Here is a 1,178-nt window from a genome sequence, read left to right as displayed (position 1 = left end):
TTTTTTTTTTTTTTTTTTTTTTCGGTTTTCGAGACAGGGTTTCTCTGTAGGTTTGGAGCCTGTCCTGGAACTAGCTCTTGTAGACCAGGCTGGCCTCAAAACTCACAGAGATCCGCCTTCCTCTGCCTCCCAAGTGCTGGGATTAAAGTGCCACCACTGCCTGCCTACAAAAGCTTCTTGTTACTTATGAATGCTCAGCCTTAGCTTGTCTTGTTTCTTGCCAGCTTTTCTTAACTTTTCTCCTCTGTCTTTTCGGTCTTGGCTTTTACCTTTCTATTTCTGTATATCCTTTCTTTTCTTCTTATTCTGTGTCTGGCTTTATGACTGGGTGGCTGGCCCCTGTCGTCCTCCTCTCCTCCTTTTTTCTTTCTTTCTCTTTATTCTCCCTGCCTGACAGCCCCACTTAACCTTTGTCCTCCCTGACTATTGGCTGTTCAGCTCCTTATTAAACCCATCAGATGTTTTAGACAAAGTAACACAGCTTCACAGAGTTAAACAAATGCAACATGAAGGAATGCAACACATCTTTCCATCATCAAACAAAATGTTCCATAGCATAAACAAATGTAACACATCTTAAAATAATACTCCACAACAGAAGAGAATGTTTAAGTCAAATGATAATGAACACCTGTATCTTCTGTCATTTTCCAGTCACATTTAAAGTAGAAACCTGTGAAGCAAATTATGAGAGACCAGGTCAGCCACACCTGGTCTAATTTCAAAGAAATTAGAAATAGCCGGGCGGTGGTGGCCAGCATGGTCTACAAGAGCTACTTTCAGGACAAAATCCAAAGTGACACAGAGAAATTCTGTCTTGATAAACCAAAAAGAATAAGCCTCTATGTGTATTTACTGGGGAACTGGGTGGCAGGCCCCCAAAGGAACAAAAAAGTTAAGAGAGTAAGAAAACAACCAACTTGGATACTTCCAAGTCACATTTCCAAGAGAACCAAATACAGTTCTTATAAAAACTGGTCCATGCACGATTAGATAATCATTCACAGTATCTGGAAGGTAGAAACAATGCAAATGTTTATCAACTGATGACTGAATAAGCAAATGTAGTAAGTCTACAGAGTATTATTTAACAATAAAAAATACTGAACTATGCAAGAACATGAACTTTCAAAGCATTTTGGGTAAGAAAAAGCAGGCAGACACAGACATACTACATG

Source organism: Alexandromys fortis, unplaced genomic scaffold (assembly GCF_014885135.2).
Source record: "Alexandromys fortis isolate MF-2015 unplaced genomic scaffold, M_Fortis_MF-2015_v1.1 scaffold_8_9099976_23576923, whole genome shotgun sequence".
NCBI lineage: Eukaryota > Metazoa > Chordata > Mammalia > Rodentia > Cricetidae > Alexandromys > Alexandromys fortis.
This window is presented reverse-complemented; position numbering follows the sequence as displayed.